General features: G+C 42.3%; 1 long non-coding RNA gene across 5 annotated transcripts in view; it reads left to right on the forward strand.

Moving 5' to 3' along the window:
* Positions 1–26,260, forward strand: part of LOC135114197 (uncharacterized) — a 226,004-nt gene that overhangs the window by 19,830 nt on the left and 179,914 nt on the right. For all 5 annotated transcript variants that reach the window (XR_010275434.1, XR_010275432.1, XR_010275433.1 and 2 more), the window contains exon 2: positions 14,946–14,983. This is a non-coding gene — a long non-coding RNA (uncharacterized LOC135114197). The remainder of the gene's footprint in view (positions 1–14,945; positions 14,984–26,260) is intronic.

Genomic DNA, 26,260 nt, shown 5'->3' on the forward strand with positions numbered 1-26,260 from the left:
GGGAAAAACCAGCTGGAATTGAGTTTAGGTCAGTTTTTATTCTTTTTTTTATGTTGTTCCTCCTCTTTTTTTTTATGGCAGTTGTCTATTGCAGCCTGCGATAGGGTGGTGATGGTGATGGCGGCAGAGTTGTATATTACAGCCTCCGATAGAGTGGTGGTGGAAGTGGTGGCCTCAAGTGGTTTTACATTCAAATAGATAGGGAAGGCGTCTCCCATGGTTATCTTTTTTTTTATTTTTTTTTGGAAAATAGTAGTAGTGAGGGAAATACGTTTTTTTATGTGTTTATTATTTGTTTTCTTTGTTTATCCATTGCCATGATATAGTGTTCCGTATACTGTATGGAATGAGACATCTTTGTTTATTCATTTTTTTTTCTTATTCTTCATCATCCTCTTTCTATTCCCCTATTTTATACTTTTTTCTCATCATGTGAATTACACTTACGTTTTTACTGCTCTTTTCCCTTTTCTTTACTGGCTCTTTCTTTTAATTTTCCTCCTCTGTACTCGTATTATCCTCCTACTTCATTGATTTAATTCCTGCTCTTCGTTTTTCTTCAATTTTAGTTCTTTTTACACTCCCTAACAGTTTCTTGTTTATCCTCCTCCTCCTCCTCCTCCTCCTCCTCCTCCTCCTCCTCCTCCCTTCTCCTCCTCCTCCTTCAATATTGCCCACCACTTTCCTGTCGCTCGTAACGCAAGTCAGTTCCCGTCAGCTCTGAGCGTCCGGTTCTCCACTTTATCGGGACTCCCTCCGTCTGCCGAGCGAGGAGGCTGATGGACTGATAGTGACCCTTCCTCGGATAGCCGGATCAGCGTTGTCAGAAGGTGTTGTCAGCACCTTCAGATCTCTAGACGAGGGCGGTGTGAGTCGTGTTCAGTCTTATTGCATGCCAAGGACAAAGGAAGTGTTTGTGTTCGAGTGTTTGAGTGTTAAGTGTTCGTTTGTGTTTTCTGTGTTATGTTTTTAAAGGTCAAGACGTCTTTATGTGTGGTTTTGTGTTGTTGATTCGGAATTTTAAGGGTAATGGTAATTTTCCGAAAAAAAAAAGTGGTGTTCGAGTGTTTGAGTCCGAATTGTTCATTTGACACTGTGTTCTATTTTCAAGTCAAATATTTGAATATTGCTGGTATTTTTCCTTTGTATTACGTTTTCAAACGCAAGCACGTCTTCATTTGTGGATTGTGTTTTGGTGATTTGTAATTTTTAAGAGTAATTATCAGATACGTGATCTCTCTGGCTTTTTATCATTCGGGCATCGCGGGAGAGGTTAATGTATTCTGATCCCAACCTGTGCCTTGGTGAGGCTTACAACATTTTTTGCGCCCCTCCTCCACCACCAGTAATATGAGATTTACTGACCAGAGTGAGATGTGGACTGACACACACACACACACACACACACACACACACACACACACACACACACACACACACACACACCATAGCTCTTATGTAGTGAAAATTCAATGCATTGGTCATAAAATGCCTTCATATGACATTTTCAATGCAAATTTTTACAAACCTCTTTCATACAACACCATAACTGGATGAATAGGAATATCATTATCATTGTCATGCTAAACAATGAATTAGTTTCTCAATGCAAATTTTTACAAACCTTTTGCGTGGAAAATCATTACTGGAGAAATAGGAATATCATTATCATACTAGAAGATGATTTAATATAAGAGTGTTTATAATGAACAGTCAACTACGTATAAATTATATAGTAATAAGTATGAAGTATGAATATTGTGTGATTAAATTTTTCTTATCCTCTTAGAATAAAAAAAAAATAAAGCAATTAAATAATATAAAGAGCACTAAAGATGAAAGCAAATAGGATCTTATAAAGTGATTCAAGTAAAAGCACACAAATAAATGTAGATATTGATAAGAACAAATAGTATAATACGAACAAAATAAAAACAAAAAATCCCCACTTCAAAGAAAACAATAAAACCTAGAATTCAAGAACCATTCGAAACACCAAAGACGAACGAACGAAGATCAACTTAACTCCAGTGTTGTGACGTGAAGTGGTCAAATCCGCGTCGAGAGTGATTGGAATCTGCGACACGGCATTTCTCTGAGCCAAATCCGCCTCCACGATGTTACGGTCACTCCCCCTGATCCATGGCCTCTTAGCTGCACTATAAACTGGCCTAGCGCAGGACGAGGGGCGCGAGGGATGCCGGCCAGATAGTATTCACTGATTGACTCGAGTGACGCCTGGGAGTGAGAGATTTATGTTGCTCCTGAGAGAGAGAGAGAGAGAGAGAGAGAGAGAGAGAGAGAGAGAGAGAGAGAGAGAGAGAGAGAGATTAATTGAAGACACTCGCACTGAAGCACATTCCTTATACTTCCAAGAACTTCAAAAACAGAAGAAAAAAATCAGAGAGAGAGAGAGAGAGAGAGAGAGAGAGAGAGAGAGAGAGAGAGAGAGAGAGAGAGAGAGAGAGAGAGAGAGAGAGACTAACAACTACAAACCAGAACACACACTACATAAATTCCAAACCTTGAAAAAAAAAAAGTAAGAAAAAGAAATCTCGAGCACTTCATCTTGACTGCCTCGCCCACAACATTACCATAAAACAAACGCGGGGTTCGAACGCGTCTCGCAATTACCGGGCAGCGTAATAAAAGGTAAACGGGGGAAACTAGTCCTGGGAGGTGCTCGCTGCTCTTAATTGTCGGTTCAGGAATAATACTCGGAGGTGTTTCTGACGTAAGTGAGGTGCTGGAGCCCTCATGCACAGCGAGATGGCATTAAGATAGCTCGTGCTGGTACATACGAGTACATCACGTGCGCTGCGTTGCTCCAGATGGGGAAGAGGTGGTGGTGGTGGTAGTGATGGTGGTGGTGGTGGTTGTAGAAAGGAAAGTGTATGTGTGTTTGGGTGGGTGTGGGTGGGTGTGTGGGGATGGGTCTGTGTGTGTGTGTGTAGTGTTTAGTTTTGGTAGAATGAGAGAGGAAAGGGTTATAGTGGATGGGTGTCTATTGGGATTATTGTTGTTGTTGTTGGTGGTGGTGGTGGTGGTGGTGGCGGCTGTTTTCTTGTATTAGAATTATAGTACGTACTACTACTACTACTACTACTACTACTACTACTACTACTACTACTACTACTACTATCACCTACTACTACTATCACCAGCACCATAGTAGTAGTAGTTGTAGTAGTAGTAGTAGTAGTAGCAGTACTAGTAGAGGAGGAGGTGCTGGTGCTGGTGCTGTTGTTGTTGCAAGTCGACTTGAGCCGTGGTGTCTGATTTCCTCGATAACCACCAGGCATCACCTCCACACACTCACATGCACGCCTAACCGTTAATACCACTCATACCACCAACCACCCAACACTCGGCGACAATGACAAGACTCCTCGACCAGTTCAATCTCAACTCCAACCTTCAGGAGGATAATTATAATCGCTAATACCCGTGCAGGGCCATGACATTCCAAGGATAACGTGGAGTTCGCAGTAACATTATTTTCAACCCAGATAACAAACTCGTATTTCAAGTCAGAGTAAGGAAACACTTGGTAATCACCCCCCTGCACCCTGGACGTCCCTTGTCCCTCTTATCACAAAATCTCTGACATACAGATGCTTGGGGGGCAGGACGGAGTTTTGCATCTAAAGTAGAGGAGAAATAGAGCACTCAAGCAGCGCCTGTCAGTTTGAATGTAACGAAGCTCCTTATGATGGAAGGGAGGGAAGTGAGTTTAGGTTAGATGGGAGTAAAGAAGAGGTGGGTAAGAAGAGATGAACACCCCCTCCCTTTCTCCCTCCCTGATTCCCTTATATAGAAGCCTTCAATCTGTGCTGTAAGTCTCCCTGCCAACGATAAACTTACATGAGGTATCCCGCTGCGTACCCTCCTGCCTGTCGCCTCCTCAGTATTCACCTTATCTCCGTTTCCCATCACCGCTTATAATTTCCACCCATGGGAGCGCTCCTTAGCATACTTACCGGGACGGGGCGCCAGGATTCTCGGGTTTCGGGCGCGTTATCAGGTGCGTCTATCGTCCGAGGAGATAAAAATGGGAATATTAATAAACCTGATGGCTGGGAATGACGGGGAAGCGAGTGGAGAATGAAGGAGATGGAAGGAGAGGCGGAAGAGGAGTGAGAAACGTGAAGTGTGGGTAAAGAGAAGGAGAGAGTGAGTTAGGCTGAAAGATATGAAAGATGGAGGCTACCTACCTAGAGAGAGAGAGAGAGAGAGAGAGAGAGAGAGAGAGAGAGAGAAATAAACCAAGCAAATATGTGTGGCAGTAAGAAATCAGAGCATAACAAATTGCAATGCGCTGGCGAGACTATGAAATTTTAGGGCGTGAAAAGGATACGGGCGTGGCGTGGGGGATATGGGTCGATGGGATGTGAGGGCGGAGTCTGTGGGCGTAGGTGGTGCGGATGACTGCGAGGCGTTAGAAGGTCAGTGCGGATGGGGGAGGAGGAAGAGGAGGAAGGGGAGGCGCTAAATCTGTGTGGGTATTGTAGGAGTGTAGGACGCGAGGGTGACAAAGAAAACCAATCAGAACAGCTTTTTGTCCTATGTTATGAAGGCCTTTGGTGGGGGAGGGGGTGAGGGAGCGAGGGCAATTGGGCGGGGACTCTGCAGGAGGGGAGTGGACGGTGAGGCTGAACAGGAGTGGGTTGGAGTGGAAGAGGAGGAGTGGTCGAAGGGGAGGGAGTGTGGGGTGGCCGGCCTGGATGGTGACAACAGAAGCGTCAATTAGTTTTTTTGGCTCTTATTTTTCAAACGTCTTTATAATAATTATGTTTTGTAGCTAATGACCTTCAGATCCCTCGTAGCTCTAGGCCTTGTTTGATTTATGTGGTGTTTTTTGTGTATTTTATTTTACCTCCCTTAATGCTATTGCGCCCTTTGAGCATACGTGGAAAACAACACAACTTACTACGCTTTGCTTTGGCCTCGTAAGACTTTCTTTCATATGATCCTTAAGTCTGCACCTCACTTTAAGCCTCCACCGTCCCTCGTCTTTCATTTCCAGCACCTCCCTCCTTCAGCTGCATCCCAGTCCTCCTGCACCTCCACCTCCACCACCTTCTCCTCCTCCTCCTCCTCCTCCACCTCCACCTCCTCCTCCTCCTCCAAACAATCCCCGCGGCGCCTCCGTGACGTGGGAGAACATTATTTCCGACGCTAAAAACTCAAAGGGGAAAAAGTCTTTCATCCACCATTAATGCCAAGAGTCGCGAAGATTGTTGTTGTGGCGATGAAATGTGTGGGAAGGAGAGAGATGAAACTATGCTCTGAGGATGCGATAGAGCCGTGTTAGGGAAAAGATGATGATGGATGTGAGAGAGAGAGAGAGAGAGAGAGAGAGACGTACATACATACATGCTTACAGACAGACAGACACATAGACAGACAGGCAGGCATGAAGGAAGACAGACATAGACAGACAGAAAGACTAATAGGAAAACTGAGAGACATATTGGATCCCGTGGCCTGACAAAGCTAGTAAGTCTGATAATATGTAAAAGATAAACAAGTAGGCATAAATATCTACGTATATAGACATAAAAAAAAGAGAAAAAAAGCAGATCGATACCGCAAACTGAGCTCCTAGAAAACCAAGTAGCTAACCAGACAGATTTTTAAGGTCTAATAAGAACATAGCACAAATACTGATCGGGGGCGTGTGCGCGTGTTAGCTATGAGACATGAATATAAGCAGGGGAGTAAAGGCGGCGGGCGGTGACAGGGAAATCAACAAGTGAATATAAAATGTGACAAAGGTGCTGCCAAATCTGTGCCCCTCGCGCGGTGCCTCGTAAGGTAGCATGAATTATGTAAGGTTCCCTCCTCACTCCTGCAGGAACTGAGGGATTCGTGGGGTTATTTTGGGGATGTGCTTTGGTGGTTGATCTAAGAGAGAGAGAGAGAGAGATGAACAAGCAAACAGAAAGAAATGGAAAGAAAAATGGACAAACAAACAAATAGACCTTCAAAGACCTAGAAAACACAGACAAAGAAACAAACATAGACAGACATTTAGACAAGCAAAGACCTGCAAAACAGAGAAACAGACAAACAAACACACCTACAAGCAAATGCACAAAGTTAACCTGACAGATGAGAAACAAGATAAGGGAATGAAACAAACCAGGCCAAGTGATCAGGAAAGCAACCTTACAATTGAACCTTCAGATGGGCTGGCGATAATTCCCTACCTTGCCTCACCTGTGCTTACCTGACCCTCGCCTCCCCTGCCTGTGACCTCACCTTTCAGGGAACGCCGCGGAAAATTAAGAGTATATTTTTCCTCTTACCTTTTCCCTTCCTCCGCCTCCTAAGTCTTCATTTTCCTCTATATTTTCCTGTTATTTTCTTTCTCATTTTTTTTTCATTCTGTTTCTTTCCCTACCTCTCTCTCATCTTTCCCCACCCTCCGTCTCTAAGTCTTAATTTTCTTTTTGCTTTTTTTCTATTCTTCCTCTTCTGTTTTTGCTTCTGTTTTCTCTTCCCCTATCCCACTTCCCCATCTCTCTCTCTCTCTCTCTCTCTCTCTCTCTCTCTCTCTCTCTCTCTCTCTGCTTTTTCCTCCTCCTCCATTGCTTTCTTATTTTTCTCACATAATTCTACTTTCGAAACGCTTTAGAGCATTAGAATCTGGAAAGACCCATAAAGTAATCCAATGCGCTCTCTGGTTTTTGTCCGGCCACTTCCTCATGTGTTGCCTTTCCTCCTATTCCTCCCTCCTCTATCTCATTGTTGTCTTCGTCCTTCTCATCTGTTCTCCTTATCCTTCTCCTCCTCATTGTCATCATCTTTTATGTTTTCTCCTCCTCCTCCTCCTCCTCCTCCTTTTGTCTTACTAGTAAATCTCCTGTCTCACTAGTAAATCGCCTTTACCTTGAAGAATGTTTTTGCATTTCTGTTTTCTTATTCGCAAGCGTGAGGAGAAAAATGTAAATGAAAAAAGATATTTGAATGCAAGAATTTTTGATAAAAGCTAGAAATTTGTCTGCAGGTGAAGGAGAGGAATATGATTAAGGGGTTTGTGAAGAAAATCAAGGTGTTTATGAAGTTGCCGAAGGAATTAGGGAATTATGAAGGTGCTGAAAGATGTAAAGGAAATAGGAAGGGATGCTGATAGGAGGGAACGAGTAACATGTGGAAGGAAAAGTAAGAATGAAGTAGGACTGAGTATTGAGGGAAAATTTACCGTGCTGGAGAAGAAAAAAAATAAAGATAATAGAAATGGATGCTGAAAGGAGAACGAGTAACGTATTGGGGAAGGGAAAGTAAAAGTAATGTAGGAAGAAATGCTGAAAGGAGAGAAGAAGTAATGTGTTGAGGAAGTAAAAATAAAAATAAGAGGGAAAGGAATGTGAAAGTAAGATAGGGAAGAGTGTTGAAGTGAGATAAGAAGTAACGTGATTAGATGTAAAACAAAGAAAAAAAAATCCTGAAGAGAACAAGACGTAATGTTTTGAAGTAAAAGTGGAATTTAAGAAAAAAAAAAGTGGAGAAAAAATAATGGCCGATGGATTGAGTTGTGAATGTGTAGCTTAGAAGAATGGAGGCAGAGAACGAGGCCTAATGGGGGTTTTACGGCCTCGCTGACAAGGTGATCGACTGCTGAACACTAGTAAAATCCTACCTCGGTCAGTCAGGCATTGTGCGGTTACCGACGACCACCTTCAGCCCGCTCACTCCCTCACTCTCTTATCACCACAAAATCACCGGCGGTCCATCCTTCCCTGCTGGCTCGTTCCTGTTTGTGCGTGTGGGAGAACGTGGCTGGTAACTGCTCTCATCTTGCCGCAGTGTGGAAAGACAGAGAAGAGCAAAAGTCACCAGCATGTCCATCTCACCTCATGGCCACTCGCTGCAACACCTGGGTCACGGCTCAGTAGTTTTTACACACAACGCAGACGTCTTCCTAAAATGCAAGAAGTTTCGTTTACATCTTTTCCATTTGTCTTCAGACAGTTGTTGTTAGTGCTTTGGTAATAGACACGGTGAATTCGCACTGGAATCCTTAATGAAAGTACTCGTGTTATTGTCAACGGCAGTACTGGAATGATCTTTGGTCTTATGGCACTAAAAATTTATCACTTAGTTGATTACTCATCCAAAGTAACAGGTAAAAATGTTAATGGTGAAATATTTAAGACCGCGTGTGGTGGTCGGAAAGTAGTTTGTCTTCACTCACTTGTCGAATTGAGACTTTCATTCATTAATCCCAAGCTCAGGTTTTGTGTTGGCTTTGCTGTTTCTCCACCAGTCCCTTGCTAATCATCTTGACAGTCTGGTCAGGTGGACAGTGGAGTTCCCACAGTTAGACAGATACAGACTGGTTTAGTATCTCTGAAGTTCATCCGTAATTTACAGAAAAAAAATATACAGTCAAATGCATACGCTAATCTCACATAAGAAAATAGAATATAAGCAATTTTTCATAACCTTTAGAAACCCAGCACAATCAAATTCACAATTCACAATTTACAGATATTCTTTCGATGTTTATTATGCGATGGATTGCATTTTAACACACTGAACGCAGGTTTCGAAATAAATCCAGCCAGTAAAAAAGTGAAATTTTCTGTTTTTATCTGATAATAGAGATGTGTTCCTCACTTAAAGAAGAAACATTGTACATATGTAGAATATTCTTTTGAGTTTTTGAGTGGTGCTTATGTAATAACTATATTTCACTTTTAAAACTAGTATAGTCAGTGTTCTCTCTAATAATATAATAAATTGCAGTAAACACTATTTTGCAGGATTACATTGGAGTAAAGAAGAGTGGCTTATATTAGATAGGCATACTTGCACCTAACGCAGTGAGCCATTGTCGGGTTTTGCCACTCTATTAAAAGAAGAAAGAAAAAATAGCGTAACTCAAGAGTCAGAGGCGGTGTTCAGTTCCCACCTTGGGGAACCCGACACCATGAGGAGCTAGATTGCCGCGCTGGAAACCTCTCCGCTGAATAAAGGGAGGAATCATCTGGACACTTGTTTGAGGGAGACCAGCAGACCCCTTACAACTCGCTGTGGACAAAAGCTTCACAGGACACCGTTGCGCCTGATAGCTGGCGTTCATTTTTTCTGTCTCTTTCTAGAACTGGACCGCTCAGTTATCTGTTGCCGGCGCGAGGCTGGAAGACTGTACATGGCGCGAGGTGTCATGGCGATGAAGGCGCTGTATTCCTAATAAAGTACTTTTTTACTGCTCTCTAATTAATGAGCACATCCCGGGATGCTGTGCGCAATCTAATCTAAAGGGGAATGTCATTAAGCATCATTAAAAGGAAGAAAAATGCGAAATCGCTCACTTACCGATTACAGATCTATTGAATAATACATAAACCGCCTTTTGGGACGCTGAAACACCATTAAACTGCACACTATTCGGGTCTATTCGCTTTTTACTGAATATTTTAAGGGAGATTAGATCGTGTCCTGGAGACGCCGCACCCCATTGTGGAGCTTAATGAGCGCGAGGGTGTGAACGGGAGGGTGGGTGCGGCGGGTCTCGGCCCTGCGACGCCTCCAGGCCATGTACAGCGTGTCCTGTGACTACGAGTAGTCTGGTGTGGCCAGTGTCCAGCCGCCACCACTGATTTTAGTGTTAGTCTGTCAGAATTTTTTATTTCTTCTTCTTTATTTGGTTTTGTTATTCGTGGTATCTGAGAGTTGTCAATGAAGAATTACAATAAAACCACGTAAATGTTATTGTACCTGAGTTTCATGGCATTTTCTTCTTTATTTGGTCATAATTCTTGTGAGGACTTAATGTTTACAATGGTCCGTTGTTAACATTCAGGGCACTAAAAAATGTATATTTGCATAAACACAGGACGCAAACAAAGGAGAGAATGGACGATTGAGAACTACGTATTCAAGAGGCTATTGTACAAAAAAAATGTGTCGAAAATGTTGGTGGCTGTGGGGGAAAAGTGTCTAGTAGTAAAAGGCGTTAAGGAAATATTTGAACAAAGGCTTGTAAATGTTAATGTCATTACATTCCCAAACCCTCTTTACTTTTGTAAGGACATTTTATTCATGAATCCACGTAGAAATTTGTATCGCTGCCCGCAATATTCTTTTCATCTATTTTTTTAGTGTTTTAAGAACTGTTAAAGTAAATTCTGAGCAATGCCAAGTTAAAAGTTAACATCTTAAAAAGAAATTCTTATTTATTTGACTAAATCATTTTTGATGTTTGTGAACATTGCCCCCCCCAAAAAAAAAAAAGCAGTAAAACCACGTGAAAGTTAGCGTATGTTTATCCGCGAACCGCTTCTTCTTTACCTCTGTGATTTCTGGCACTTCCAAGAATTGCTGGAAAATTTTTGAGTAAAGCCACGTAAAAGTTATCATCCCATTATAAATATTACCTTCTTTACTTGGTTGTGTAATTCTTCTAGGTGTTTGTGTGAACTCATAAGAAAGTACATGAACTCTAATACCTACGAGCTGAACCCTCTAATTATAAGCACTCCGCGAGAACAGAGCAAATTAAATGAACATAAAGATATCTAAAAACACGTATAAATGGACAAATAACTATAATTAAGGCGCCGCCACCTCATGTAGGGCGCCGCCACTGAAGCACCTCCTATAATTTCCTTAATTAGAACACGTCACTGCTGCGCATTAATCCCCTCGTGGCCTTAGTCATTTCGCAAAACAAACAGTAGCTGGAGGGACTCGTAGGTGGCTAGACGCTCTCCCATTACTCGAACCACTGTGAACCACTGCAAGAACTGACGCAGGAGTACAAGGAGAAGTGGTGGTGGTTCCTCAGTCCCCCAAAGCGTCAGGAAGTGTGGTATTAGCGGATTTTTACTCATCATTAGTCTTGTGGATGAAGTAGCTGGTCATTAGTTCAGATCTCCAGGCTGGTGTGCTGTGTAAAGTTAGATTACAAGTTTGAAAAATATTGTCGCTATCTAACGGGGAGATGTGTGTGTGTGTGTGTGTGTGTGTGTGTATGTGGGTTGATGGGTGGGTTTTATGGTCCTGAAAAAACATACACACACACACACACACACACACACACACACACACACACACACACACACACACACACACACACACACACACACACACACAGTAAAAAATAATAATAATAATAAAACATAGTAAAATAAATAAAAAAAAAATGTCCGCCAAAACTTATAAAATTTTTATGAACACTATTTTTTTCTTCTTTCCGGTTATCACATAGCTGTACATGGCGCCTTGCATGACTGGGTGGCGTATGTACCTGTTGCAGCAATTATCTCGCTGCCAAACTTCACTTGAGTATAAACCTTCCCTTCCCTCGGGCTTATAACTTACTATCTGATGCACATTTTCTCGTTTCTTCGGTCATTTTAATCTTTTCTCTACCATTTGACTCTTCCTTCCTTCCTTATTCACAAACAGCTCTTGAGTCCTGTAATTTTCCTTATCTGCCACCTTGAAGACTGATACTGGCTAGACATTGAATCAAACATTAACTTGTTCCATATTTTCTTCATGTGGGTGTTTGTAAAGAATTTGTACAGTGCTTTTATTGATGTGAATGGTTGTACATTGTAGATAATATATTAAAAAAGACAGTAACTAAAGGATCTGCAACGAAAAGAAAATTGAATAGTCAACTAAATAAATAAATGATAGAATGCAAGCTAACTTCAAACAAACTGTTACTGATTTTCGTTTCCCTATTGTTTACAGACTCTCTCTCTCTCTCTCTCTCTCTCTCTCTCTCTCTCTCTCTCTCTCTCTCTCTCTCTCTCTCTCTCTCTCTCTCTCTCTCTCTCTCTCTCTCTCTCTCTCTGCACATTTACATTCACCTTCTTCCCTCCCTACCTGCTTTGCTGCGCCTTTTGCTTCCGCTATTTTACATCGCTCATTGTAGATTGGGTAGTGTTCTAGCTTATCGCAAACAACCGCGTAACTGGCAAGTATCTGTCCTTGTTGTCTTGCATTAGTGTCCTCAAGAACACCTCGGCTCAATTCCACCTTATTCCACTCAACTATTCTCATCTCACTCCTCTAGTAAGCCCACATCTCTACCTTGAGAAAAGCCTTTACAAACTTAGTTCCCGTCCTTCACAAGCCTATCCATTTTTTTTCTCTCCATTGCATTTCCACCCTAATAATAAATTCCATAAGAACAGCTCCACCTTCTTAACACCACCAGCCCATCCACCGCTCAGTTCACTACTAACCTATATTCCACCCTCATAACAGATTCAACAAGAACAGCTCCACGTACTAAACTCCACCAGCCCATCCACTGCATACTCCGCTGGTAACCTACATTTCCACCCTCCCAACAGAATCCACAATATCACCACCAACATACTCCACATCTCACTCCACCCTCACCAGGAGCCTCCACTTGCTTTGCCTCCACCCCCGCGCTCCCCTCTCTCCTTCCCTTCATCCACCCGCCCCTCTACCCGCTATATCCACCAACTAAAGGTCAAGCTGCCCTCTAGCGACACCTATCATCAACATACTTCGGAACACCTGCCTTTTCCACCTGCATACGTCTTACCTGAACGCCATCATTGTGTCCAGGAACTTAAATCTATAAGAAGAGGAAATTGTGTTATATTACTTAGATTACATGAAAAATTACTTACATTACATGAAAAACAGTCATTCTTGTAGTTATATGAGGAATAGGTTTGGTTAGATTAGATTAAGTTACGATACAATAGGTTGGATTAGAGTATATTAGATAATTTCCTATTTTTTTCGTTGATGGCATGCTGGGTGAATTAAATTAGGTTAGGTTAGATTAAATTAGATTACGTTTTGGTAGGTTGGGCTAGGTTAGGTTATGTTTAATCCTGTAGCTGGTTGAGAGGATGGATTAGTTTAGAATAGCTTAGATTGTTAGGTTATATTATGATAGGTTAAATTGTACTACGTTATATCATGTTAAATAAAGTTAAATTGGATTAGAATACGTTTATTTAGTATTATTTCGGTTACTTTACACTCTGTTACGTTTGGTTAGATTACGACGGGCTAGGACAAGTCACTAGATTAAGTGATTTGATATAACCTACTCTAACTTAACCTAACCTAACCTATCCCACCCCTGAAATTGCTTGGGTAACTAACCCTCACCTGATCCTAGTATTCTTTACGAGATGAATAGAATTTGCCGGCGTAATGTGTAGTGTAAGTGATAAATAATGTTCTCCTCCTAAACTAACTTAATTAACAGGTAGTAATGGCGTAGAGAATTTATAGTCGTCGTAAATCACCACTTGGGAGGGAGCTGTAATGTTGTGAAAGAAACAGCCTGTCGTTACGCCGCCATCCAGTGGTGGGGCGTGGTCGTGGCGCCACCCTTGCATCACCACCGCCACCACCACCACTGCGTCATATATATATGATCTAAATTCTGATCAGTTTTTTTGCTGCAATCAAGACACTTATCTTTTTAGTAGTGTTTGATGATCGTTTCTGACCTCTTTTTGGGGACTGGTGCCTCTGTGGGCCTTTTTATTCTGCGTTTTTGTTGCGGTGCCCCTCTTACATAAAGTAGATCTCCAGTATTTTCCTAATTCCTCTGATCTGCCAACAGTCTCATTAAAAACCGGACAAATGACCGATTCTAAAGAGATCAGAGGACTTGAGTGAAGGAAAACTCAAAACAGTGAGACTGGTGAAGGTTACTCCTGTGGCCACGACTAACCCCACCCGCAGCCCCTACCACCACCTGCCCACAACACAGCATCAGTGACTCGGCTTTCTTACTCTCTCAGTAAATCAAGACTGTAATTAAGATTCAGAAGTGTACTGGGAATATTTTTAAATCAATTACTTCTTCTTGGCATTGAAGCGGCGTGAGGTGAAAGTAAAACTCTTAGGTACACTGAGGGCACTTTAAGAACATTTATGTCTTGCCGGAACCAAAGCGGAGTTTAATTTATTGTTTAGCATGACCACCCATTCTAAACGCAAATGTTATCTATAACTATCTGACGCGTAAGAATGTCTCATGCAGGATGCGTAAGAACCTTTGCACTAGAACTAAAACACACATCCACTCTGAACTTAAATACACACGCATTTACTTTGAACTAACACATACACACACACACACACACACACACACACACACACACACACACACACACACACACACACACACACACACACTGTAAGGAAATAGGAAGACGAAAGACCGGCGCTATCACACGTAGATCTGCAATAAGGCTGAAACTCCACCTGGATCCGAGACAACAAACGACCCGCAGACGGCGCAGTGAGATGCAGACCACAGGAGGAAAAAACAGCTAATAAAACACGGGACACCACATCATGATCCCTAATGACCCATACACACAGCGCGGCGAACAGCGAGGGGTCTCTTTTTCTCCCCCTGCCGTTTTTTCCCGCCTTTGGTCACTTTGTGCTGAGGTAATTGTCGTTGGCCAAAATTACACGACCTTCGGAGTGTGACAAGTGACGCCTGTTGCTATTGTTTTGCTTTTCTTTCTTCCTTAAACAGCATTTTTTTTTATTGTCTTTTTGTCGTGTATCTTGTCACTTAAAAATATTTGGTTAGTTAAGGATAATTTTTAATTTAATGCTGCTTTGCTTATAAATAAACATCAGTATAAATGGATAGTAAGTGTATTTCCAACACAAGGCACATATTTTTATATATTTATTTATTTATTTATTTATTTATTTATTGCTTTCTTAACCCTTTCACTGTTATTTGACACATCTATCCTTAATCACTAACCACTGTGAGACATCTTTTCTTCTTTTACGTCCACCTCCAAACATTGTACTGCATTTTTTTTTTTTTATGACGTTCTTGTAGATGCTGATGAAGATCATATACATTGCTTTTAGTAATGTGAATAGTTGCCTGTCGCTGTGAGAGAATTAAATAGTATATTTCTAACATTTTTCATCTTTTCCTGCAGGTTCAGAAGTTCCCTGCCAGACGACCGTGGTGCTCAAGGTAAAGTGTTTCCTCCCAAAATTTTTTTTTTTTGTGTGTGTGTGTGTGTGTGTATTATTTATTTATTTATTTATTTTTATTTTTTTTTCAAAGTTAGGATCAGGTGATGATTTTCTTTTTTCCTTCTTCAGGGGCGCCCAACTTAGCTGGCTCATTAGTATCTTGATTCCCCTCTTTGGTCTCTCGTGCAGTGAGGCGCGCAGCAGGGGTAGAAGTTATGGTGGTGTGATAATATTAGTAGTATTAGTAGTAGTAGTAGTAGTTATTGTAGCAGTAGTGATGGTGGTGGTGATGGAGGTAGTAGTAGTAGTTCATATTATTTTTTATTACTACTATTACTACTACTACTACTATTACTATTACCACTACAACAACAGCAACTGCTATTACTACTACTACGACTAGTACTACTACTACTACTACCATCAACACCACCACTACTACTACTAATGTTGTTGCTGTTACTACTACTGCTACAATTGCACATCCCAACTACTAATCATATCGGAAGGTAGTTGTTATCAGATTATTGTCGTTTATCACTGTCTAGATTGGTTAGCGTGTATTGGGGGTAAAAGGGGCGTATGTTCCAGCAAGGGGCATTTCGCTACGTGGTGGAAGGGTGAGAAGGCATTGAAAACGAGTTAACAAGAAGAAAAGGAAGGTAGAAAAAGAAGAATGGATAGAAGAAGGATGAACGAAGAAGAGAGAAGATAATAACGTAGCGTAAGAGGAATGATGAAAGGAATGGATGGGGGGAGGAAAGGGAGCATAAAAGAAAGAATGAGAGGAGAGACAAAATGAAGGAATGGATACAAGACGATTGAAGAAGAAACTGTACAGTGGATGAGAGAGAGATAGAGAGAGAAGAGGACCAGTAATGATAGAGAGGGAGCGAAAGAAAGATTGAGAGGAGAGAAAGAAAATAATTACACAAAATGAATGAAGGAAAGAGATAGTACGGAGTAGAAGTGGAGAAGGAGAAATGGTCGGTAGTGGTGGTGGTGGTGGTGGTACCCGGGACATCTGCACCAAGATGCTGAGGGATATTATCAGGGGACTGGTGAGGCCCAGGGACAATGTCTCTTATACTTTACAACTCTCCATCACGCCCAAGGTTGGCGGTGACTGCCTGCCGTGCCGCGTCCAGGTGGTGGTGGTGGTGGTGGTGGTACTGGAGGTGGAGGGGGAAAGGCTGTGTTGCAGAGATTGTACTCTTACGGTATGAGTTCTTTGTGTGGTTGTTGGTGGTGAGAGAAATAGTAGATGTAACAGTGATGGTAGTGATAGTGGTAGTAGTCGTGATGGTAGGAGAGATAGTTTTAACAGTTTGGCTGTAGTAGTAGTAGTAGTAGTAGTAATAATAGTGACAGTCATCCGAATCATCAAAAGCAGCAGCCAAAGTAGCATGAACATAAGACCGCAACATGCCTTCCCATACCCTCCCCTCACCTTTCACTACCACCACCATTCTTAACACACCCCTTCTCCTCCCTCACCTCGCTATGTATCTCCCAACTCACCTCCTCTCGCCAAGCAAACGTAACACACAATCATCAAACAACTGATAATCAGAATACTGCGAAACATTACCACCACTACTGACTCAACAAAAGGTACAGTTTATTTAGTCAAGTTTTCTGAAGTGTCTCTTTGGGCTGTGTTGAGTGTTGTGTGCTTGCCCATCCAGTTTATTTACAGTGCGTTGAGATCTTGTGCACCAGACAATAATGATTATGTCTCGAGTACAGAAGTAATGGCAAGGTAGTTCTTAGGAAGATAAGAGTGAGCGATGGAGGAGCAGATACACGTGAAGGAGGGAAGGGATACCACGGTAGGCAAGTACAATGGAAGAGGGTGCGCGGAGGGTGGACGGGGAGTAGATGCAACACTTGAGGAAATAATGCTAGAGTTTTGTTCTTGCTGGACCTGATCACCTAATACAGTAAGGGAATGATGTTGAACGTATGTAAGTATTAGTACGTAACCTTTCATCTTAACGTCATTTTTGAGATTATAAATATAAGGCAGCGAAAATTACATTTATAGACTAAAACAAAACAAATGATAAATAGGTAAATAATAGATTGAAATCAGAGGAAGAATTAATTGGAAAATAATGCGAATAGGTACATTTAAAACATCATTGTTGAACCTCAGAAATATAAAGCATAGAAAATTGAATAGACCAAAATTAAAGTATAAGTAAATGGCTAAGTAATAGATACATATAAGGGCATGATAATAATGCTAGCAGAAAAAAAAAAAAGTATAACTGAGGTTAATATACAAATAAAATATGTATGTTATATTATAATGAATGTTCCTAATAAAAAAAAAAAACTTCCATTGCGTATAACAAAACGTTTTTTTTCCAACCAACGCCAGATACGAACGATCTGAAGTCAAGGGAGTACAGGGAAAGTGCAGAAAGGCAAGCTAACGAAAACCTAATTAATAAAGCAAAAGCAAACCTAATGAACAAAGCAAAAGTAAACCTAATCAAATGAACAAAGCAAAAGTAAACTAATGAAATGAACAAAGCAAAATCTAATGAAATGAACAAAGCAAAAGTAAATCTAATTAAATGAACAAAGCAAAAGTAAACCTAATGAACAAAGCAAAAGTAAACCTAACGAACAAATTAAAGGCAAACCTAATGAAATGGAAAAGCAAAGGCAAACCTAATGAGCAAAACAACAGTAAATACACTGCATTAAAGTTTGAACGAAAGATGAAATAATGCATCCCAAAGGAGCGCGCTCAAGGGAAATGGGAAGGTTCTGTTGACAAGATGAGAGACGTTCTTACTTATAATGAAACCTGAAGAAAATGGAACTGTTCTGTTGACGTGATAAGAGCCGTCCTTCTGAAACATAATGAAGCACGGAAGATCCTGAGGGCCAAATACACACGTACTAGCTAGACGAGACCTGCGTTGCCATTAACAGCGTCCCTTCAACACAATCATCCTTCACATGACATCGTTTTTCAGCTTATCATTGAGATGATTGCACACCCGCGCCTGACACCCTTGGAATGACGGGACCATCTGTCAGGGTGCAAAGGATGGAAAACTCCCTTGATTGATGACACTTTTGGCCAGTGCACCCGTGGACCCGTGATACAATGGCAGCCGTGGCGAGGAGAATGGACCTTGTGACACCTGACATCACTTGGAGGTTATAACACCGTGCTGACTCACCCGGCTGGACGAGGTGCCGCATGACGGAAAGGAGTAAAAGAAGTGCTCGTGTAGTTTGACAAGTCAGGGTTACAGTGGGAACCTCCAGATGTGTGGTGTGAGGCTCATCTTACCAGGTTGGTTGGAATATATGAAGATAAGGGAATCTGCATGAAGTCAAAAGCTCTATACGTGGAAGTTCCTGTATAAATAGCAGTTCCTTTGAAAATGCTAGAGTGTGAGACAGTGCTGATGGTTGATTCCCAGATGTCTTAAGTCATCACCGTAAAAAGTTATTTTTTTTAAGCAAAAAGTGCACGTTTTTTCATTAAAGAACAACTTGATAAGTAAGCCCTTCACCTTTTAGACCGCGATTAAGCAAAAAAGAAAATAAAAAGAAAAAAATGAATTATTAGTCAGTCATTGGTGTCCAAAAGCCATCCAGCAAATAGAATTGGTCCCTTCACTGCATGCTAGTCAATTTTTCTCATAATCTTCAACTTTTTAGGTACATTTTTGTGCTTCATTTCCTTAAACAGTTTAGTTGCCTATAAAGGACAAAGTTAATTTTCTGGTCTTTCTTTTTCTGTCCAAGCAAACAGTTTTTACAGTGCTCTGAATGTTAATAAAGGACGACCAGATCTGTAAAAGAGTTAGGCAGCTATTGCACCACAGTTCCATATTTAAACAAGTAGTTCAAATAACTTCAACACTGCAGGAAAGACATCAATCTCAAGAATGCATGGGGCCTCATAATATAGTACATCCACATACTGGAAACTCTCCTATCACCAAAATTTAGGTGTTTTTGTGAGACCTCCATGTTATTATCTCTAATCTATATCGTTATTCTTCAACACTGTGTAACAATCTACTCTTTTTCTCTCACTTGCGTTTCCCCAATTACATCTTCATTTTAGTTCTGACCTTGTGACGTTCATTCTTTTGCCCTGCACTCCCCGCGGCTGGAGTACTGGTGTGTAGCATTATGTCCCCTTTGATTGAGCGGACGACCTTGGGGCTGTACTTTTCGTCAAATAGTTCTGGAGGAGACTGCTGCCCATCATCCCTTCCCTCTGTATTGGGTGAATTACGAGGTTATTGTCATGGACTCTCGCACCATATAATCCCGCAAATAAAAAGTCCCATTCATGCTTGTAATGACGATGACAAACGACAGATGGTGCGGTAGTTTCTCCAGTTTGTGAATGGGGACGTTCTGTTACTCGTACCTACACTGATTATTGCCGGCTTCGTAACGTTACTGCTCTGTAGAAAACCGGTCTGTTGCCTATTTACTGCATTTCCTTAGAAGAGGGTTTCTTTTACATGTCAAAGAGGCTGACCAAGGTTATGAAAAATTTCTTAGGGAAGTGGGTTTGAAAGACCGATAAATAGCAGTTCCAGAAAAGTAAAATAGAAAAGAAAATTGTAGTTGGAGGTCAGTTCAGTTATGGAGATGTCTCAATACTCTTTTCTTGAAGCAGTTGAAGTCATGGTTAATTCCTGCATTAGTGAGGTGGCTCGGTAACCGCTTCACTGCTTTCCTCGTTTGGTATAACGTGTCAACGAATCCACAGAAGATAGAGCAAGTGAATGTTATGGCAGTACGAAGAATAGTGAAGCAGAATGGAGTAACAGGAAACTAATAAAGTAAATATAGTTCATAAAGAGAAAAAAAAATACTGAATAAACACCAAAGTAAATGGATAAACAGATGAAGTAGATGTATAAGTAAATGGATTAAGTAAATCGATTAAATAATAAATAAATGATAAAGTAAATAGGTAGATTAAACGGTAAAGTAAATATACAGAATAAAGTAAACGAGTAATGCTAATGTAAACACCGTAAAGCTAAATATGGCACGCTATTCTGTTCTGTACTGTAGGATACTAATATGTTTTATCTTAATCTCTCAAAACCAAACTCTAACTTCGGGAACGTCGCCATATTTTCTTCCTCGTAAGTGCTGCCATTCCTCATCAGCCGCGCTCTTCACTCTGACTTCAGCCGAACTCTCTACGTAGTTTATGGAAGGGGGTTGAGTACACGCTCCGCCTCGCACCGCCCATTGTCTAATTATGCCCTCATTATTCTGCTCAGAAACTTCGGGACTCATTCTTACAAGGCATATTTTTTCGGTTATGATCCATTTTAATTCTACACGCTATTCTCTTTCACTCTGATATTTACCTTCTCAGGTTTGTACAATAAATTCGTGTGGAAAATCTAATTCAGCGCAGCGAAACCGTAGGAAAATATTAATTTATTAAGACTCACCTTTTCCTGTTATGGTACATTTTAGTTCTAGACACTGTTCCCTTTTCCTCTGATATTTATCTACAGTTAATTCATGCTGTAATGTAATTTGGTGCAGCGAGACTAGAAAATAGTAACCATGCGGGGGATATTTTTTCTGTTGTTGATTTTGGTTTTAGCAAATATTTCCTTCCCTTGGAAACATACATAGTTTGCCTACATTTCATACATGCAAGAACTGTAATGCAGTATAACGAAATTATAGGGTCGTGTAATCCTTAATTTATAAACTAGATGTTCTTTTTGTTGTCCATTCAAATCTTAAAAACATACTTAGCTCTCTAAAACCTGTTCATGCAAATAAAACATATACTTCATTCATGAAAGCGTAATGCAATGCATAGAAAGACTGGAAGAAACACGTTCATACGCCCAGGTCTTAAACGCTTTGGGTTCCGATCTTTATCTTTCAAGATCATAGAAGTAATTAGGTTTTCATTTGTGTTTTCTCTCTAATGGGACAGAATTTTTCTTTTGATCTATTCACTTCAATGCAGAAAAAAAAGAAAAAAAAAAAAAAACGAACTGAAGAACTCTCGGTATCGTACAACTTCCCCAAAGGTAGCTGAGATGCGACACTAAAATGTTTGAGACCGTACTCCATTTTTAAATCATCATAAGTATTAGTTTCTCTGCCTCAGTGGTATCATCCATCACTGAGAGAAGATAATGAAGGATCTGTGCCATAATGACCTTCGCTTGAATTGATGATCATGTTATCCTATGCGCTGAGGGTCCTTGGTTCTGAATATTCGAGTTTTTTTTTTTTTCGTGTGTGTGTGTGTGTGTGTGTGTGTGTGTGTGAGATTGGCATGTGATTAAACTATTTTTCATGCGGCTTACGTATGCTAACGGAGTGCAGCTGCCTCCGTCCCACTTAGGTATTGGAGGTGACGCACATGCCTTTGTTATCTTGTGATGTGTTTTTATCAGCGTGGCGTTTGGTCGTCATTTTGCCAGCATCCCTTCTCGCGGTGAGAGTATGGCAAACATCCCGCAAGACCAGGTCCTGAAACCCCCCTGACTAATGGTCCTCCTCCCTCGTGTTTGGCATCACTTCTCCCGACAACTTATCTTAGTGTCTTCCTCACCCCCACCTCATTCTCTCTCTCTCTCTCTCTCTCTCTCTCTCTCTCTCTCTCTCTCTCTCTCTCTCTCTCTCTCTCTCTCTCTCTCTCTCTCTCTCTCTCTCTCTCTCTCTCTCTCTCTCTCTCTCTCTCTCTCTCTCTCTCTCTCTCTCTCTCTCTCTCTCTCTCTCTCTCTCTCTCTCTCTCTCTCTCTCTCTCTCTCTCTCTCTCTCTCTCTCTCTCTCTCTGTGTGTGTGTGTTTGTGTGTTTCAGTTTGAGCGTGCGTGCCTGCTTGTCTAATTGCCCAATTATCTGCGCGTGTCCATGTATATCCTTGCATTCGTTGTGGCGGTGTTTCGTGCAGTCAAGTACAATGCAAAGATTGTACAGAGACTTGTGTTTCCTTCCCCACAGGTTGTAGTAAGTAGCTTGCTGTGTAAATGACTATGTAATGTTATTTATCCTTCAGTACTTCAGATCCCAGACCTGCCGAAGCTTCAGTGTTAAGAATCAGTAATCTGCGGGTGGACTACGTATGGAGCAAGTGATGATGTATGGAACATTATGAGAACGAAGCGAAAAATAAAGAATTGTGAAATCCTAGTGATAAAGAAAGTGATAATGTAGCATAAATCCTTCCAAATTCCAGCAGTTTATTCTGTATATGACAGCGATGTTGCGTTACTGTAGCTGTAACCCATTAACAGTGACAGAGAAGAGTCAGTGTTATGCTGATTGTTTTTGTGATGAGTATTGTTTGCAGATAGTGGTGGTGGTGGTTATTGTGGTGATGGTGTTGAAGTTGGTAGTTGTGGTGATCGTTCATTGCTGCTGCTGCTGCTGCTGCTGTTAGTACTTGCGGCGGCGATGGTGTGGTCGTTCTGGTAGTGGTGGTGTTGGTGTTGGTCGTGGAGGTGAAACGTTAATTGCTACTCCCTGCTGCTGCTGTTAGTACTGGCGGTGGTGGTGGTGGTGATGTGGCATGGGGTGTGCAGTGTCTGGCGGGGCGGGATGACACGGGCCGGCGGGGCTGAGGTGCGTGATTGCCTCGACGCGATACACTGATGAGACACACATCTCTGTGATGAGATGATTCACCGTGACCACGTGGTTCTGGGAAGAGAAAACAATAACCGATAGCAGGCCAACCAAAGTACTGTTATATGAAAACACGTGGGCAATGTGGAGATGAAAGAAAGGGGGAGGGGATGCGGGCGGGACACATTATTGCAGGCATTCCACGAACTAAAATTGTATATTGAAGGGAAATGTCTCCACCTTATTTCTTCACAACTCTGAGAACACACTGTCACGATTCTTAGCCATATTTCCTTTAGTTTTTCCCCCGCAGTGTGTATACCGAATTGCAGGGAATTTCCTCCGCTGTGCAGTATTGATAACTTTCCGGACCAAGCGCGGCTCCTCCCTCGCTAATCACGGCACACTTGCCTATCGGTCTCGCTTGGTGGGTCTCGTTTTTTGCCTCCACGTCTGAGATGAACTCTTGAGTGTTAAACATTTACACTCACTAACAAGTTTCGTGCTTACATGTCTGCTCGAGGGTGAAGTGATTTGTATTTTCTTAAGTGTAAATTTATGCAAACTTAAGGACACTCATATGCTGAGTGTCCTTCAGTTTTGCATCCGGAGATTGTATTACCAGCAAGTTAAGGTCGTCCTGGGTTCAGTGCCCCGGGTGACGCAACACTGGGTCACCTGTAGCGACACCTGCCCATTACATTCGTCCTTTGCGGGATGCCGCCGTTGTGTCATCCGGCTGTTCCGGCAGGCAAGTGGCGTGCATGCAGCTGGAGACGAGTGCCTGCATGCACGCCCTTTGTTCCCCACTCCTGTGCTTGTGGCAGCTGTTGTGCGCCGGGGTAAATATATCTCCACAAGCACAATGGCAGTCATTACTGACACGATGATCATAAAGTATAGGGTTGCGCTTGGTTCACTATTATTCTTTTTCTCTTCCGCGCCCCAAATTATCTGCGCCATCACTGAAGTGAGCGCTATCAGTCTGCGAAGAATAGATGGATAACGGGGTGGCCGACGCCTCAATCGCCACCGGTGAGGAGGGCGGCGAGGAGCGAGCGGCGGGCCGGGCCGGGCGCTGCTGACCCTGTAACCTCAAGTAAGATCTGGACGAAGGGAACCGCCGATTAAAATGGCGGGAGGAGGGATAATTGTTCCTCCTGGTATTATTAGAGCGTCAACTGCGATTGCAGATCAGTGGGCCAATAATGAGAGGCCACGGGCGGCGGTGTGACCGAGGTAGCGGCGGGACTCGGAACGTGGACGCGGGGCAGCCTGGCGGGAATGAAACACCATTGCGTGCAGGGGACGCGAGGAACTGTGCAGGCTGCAGGGCCCGTGGAGGGTGAAGGTCGTGTTAGTTCAGATCACTCGGCCCTGAAGCTGGAGAAATGGCCCGGATATGAAAGAATGCCTGTGAAGAATTCTCTCTCTCTCTCTCTCTCTCTCTCTCTCTCTCTCTCTCTCTCTCTCTCTCTCTCTCTCTCTCTCTCTCTCTCTCTCTCTCTCTCTCTCTCTCTCTCTCTCTCTCTCTCTCTCTCTCTCTCTCTCTCTCTCTCTCTCTCTCTCTCTCTCTCTCTCTCTCTCTCTCTCTCTCTCTCTCTCTCTCTCTCTCTCTCTCTCTCTCTACTAACCACCGCATTCTGTAACATCTTTGACCAGGGTTTTCGTAAGACTTAAAACAACAACAATCACTAATTAACGTTCTGCCTCCTTGTATTAGTCAATCAGTTTTCATTAATGAGGGGGTTTGAAATTACCATATTATATTATGAATGCATCTAGTTTACAAGTACAATGACTGCTTATTAATGAAAGCATGTGATGTTTGTCTAAACTTATGGCCACTTAATCTCTTCATAATGCAGTCATACCGCTAATTAGGACGCCAACTTAGATTTTCAAGAGAATTGAGTAGGGTAGCATCACAGTTCAGCGCAGCACTCCTGAGAGCTGTGTTACCAGACGCGGCGGCCACGGCGGCGGAGTCCCTGAACCTGGCAAGTAGTTTGACAAGACGGACAAATATTCAGTCGTGTGAGATCATAAAACTGATATGTAGGCACTGGTTAACATTCTGCTGAAGTCATCAAGTTAAACCAGTAAAATGATAATAGCTCTTGCAACAGCGACTTCACAATAACACTCATGTCAGTGAAGCTTGATGATGAATATTACCAAAGCCGCATGACGACCATGTCTTGAAGCCTAAAGCGTTCTGAAGCCTGAAACGCTGAAAACTTCGCCCTTACTGAAGTCCTGTAACCGTTCTACTGTGACACCCCGGGCAATGTGAAACCACAAGGTCAAGCCCCTAGAGGATGCTTGCCAATGAGATAAATGGTCCCTGCTGGATTTATTGTCTTTTGCTCGCAAGGAATTTTTTTTATGTGCGGTAATAATTGAGGTCGTGATCTGCCTGTCCTTGTTTCCCTGCCGATGAAACCGTGAACAGCTGCGCCGGCCGTGTTCCCTCGCCTTCAGTTTTCACGAGGCGATGTCCTATTTGTCTTAGCGGCGCTGCGAGGGACAACGATAAAATTATGTCCCTCAAGCGCCAGCGTCCGTGCGCGGTGGTGAGAAATAACTGCGAGGGACAAATACACAATTAAAATGGAAATGGAAAAGGCCAGTTGTTGTGACCCCCGCCGATTGTAGTCCAGTTTTTATGACCGCGGTGTCTTATCCAAGTGGTCACTCTTGCTATCCGCCTGAAGGCACACACACACACACACACACACACACACACACACACACACACACACACACACACACACACACACACACACACACACACACACACAGGAATATCCCATAGAAATTCATCATTCAGCACAACTTTCCGCTACCAGAATCACTAGAACGAGAGAGAGAGAGAGAGAGAGAGAGAGAGAGAGAGAGAGAGAGAGAGAGAGAGAGAGAGAGAGAGAGAGAGAGAGAGAGAGAGAGAGAGACCAGAACTCCTCAGCCGCCTCACCTTTCAAGATGCTCAGTAGTTAAGATAAGAGGAGAGCGCTGGATATCTGGGACGCGGCGGGAGTTCTGGTAGGGCGAGGGAGAAGAGTCCAAAAGGAATGAATGTAAAATTAATGATTGCGGAGGTGAAAAAAAATAAATTGCATCTTGAATCGCACCGAAAAATTACAACTGGATTAACTATTTCGTCGTTTTGGGTTGGTGAGGAGGGCGGAGAGGATTAGACAGGTTAAGCGTGTTGGGCTTATTCACGCAGGGGGTGGCGGTGCCGGCTGTTGTTGGGATGACGGTAGGAAAAGAGACGTGAGGATGTTGACAGGGTGGAGGCCAAGTTGATTATGATGAGTTGTAGTAAATGGGAATGGAGAAATGGCTTTATATGAGTGGTGATGGTGGTGGTACTAGTAGTAGTTGTTGTAGTTGTTGTTGTTGTAGCAGTAATAGTTGTAGTATCAGTAGTAGTAGTAGTAGTAACATAAGTAGTAGTAGTAGTATAAGCAGCAGTAGTAGTAATAACATCACTACTAGAATAGAAACAGTTAACATCAAAAGCCAACCAACATAAGCACATAGACAGAAAGAAGGGCGGCCAGTTTGGGACAGGTGAACACGGAGTCTCTAATTGAGCCACCGTCCCTGGAGACAAGACAAAAACTCTTACCTGTCTGGAGGTGACTGTAATTGATAGGT

The sequence above is a fragment of the Scylla paramamosain genome, chromosome 27, assembly GCF_035594125.1.
Source record: "Scylla paramamosain isolate STU-SP2022 chromosome 27, ASM3559412v1, whole genome shotgun sequence".
NCBI classification, from domain to species: Eukaryota; Metazoa; Arthropoda; class Malacostraca; order Decapoda; family Portunidae; genus Scylla; species Scylla paramamosain.